Below are 660 nucleotides of genomic sequence, written 5' to 3' on the forward strand. Positions count from 1 at the left end.
CAAAGGAAGTCCCCCGGCAGTCTAAAACTATTACGGCATAACTAAGAGAGACAGGGTAAAGACATTAGCCTGGTCGGGCTGTACTGCCCTGCCCCTCTATAGTTTTATTCTATTATTGATTATATGGTAGATGAATCTGGTAACTATGATGAAAAGAAGGTGGGCCGGGTTAGGCCGACGCTGCGACTCATCACTCTCTAACTATAAGCTTTGTCAAAGAGGAGAGTTTTAAGTTTACTCTTAAATGTGGTGACAGTGTCTGCCCCCCCCGAACTCAGACCGGAAGCTGACTCCACAGGAGAGGAGCCTGATAGCTGAAGGCCCTGGCTCCCATTCTACTTTTAGAGACTCGAGGAATCACAAGTAACTCTGAATTCTGGGAGCGCAGTGCTCTAGTGGGACAATAAGGCATTAAGAGCTCTTCAAGATAAGATGGTGCTTGACCATTTAGAGCTTTGTAGGATTTTAAATTCCATCCTGGATTTTACAAGAAGCCAATGCACAGAAGCTAATACAGGAGAAATATGATGTCTTTACTCAGTTGATCAGCTGGAGAGTCTTAAGGGACTACAGTAGTCCAGCCTGGAAGTAACAAATGCATGGACTAGTTTATATATATATATATATATATATATATATATATATATATATATATATATA

The 660-nt window shown here is 41.4% G+C and overlaps 1 protein-coding gene across 3 annotated transcripts in view; it reads left to right on the forward strand.

Annotated features, from left to right (window-relative positions):
- chchd6a (coiled-coil-helix-coiled-coil-helix domain containing 6a) overlaps positions 1-660 on the forward strand; it is a 75381-nt gene that overhangs the window by 25225 nt on the left and 49496 nt on the right. The window lies entirely within an intron of this gene.

The sequence above is a fragment of the Etheostoma spectabile genome, chromosome 7, assembly GCF_008692095.1.
Source record: "Etheostoma spectabile isolate EspeVRDwgs_2016 chromosome 7, UIUC_Espe_1.0, whole genome shotgun sequence".
NCBI lineage: Eukaryota > Metazoa > Chordata > Actinopteri > Perciformes > Percidae > Etheostoma > Etheostoma spectabile.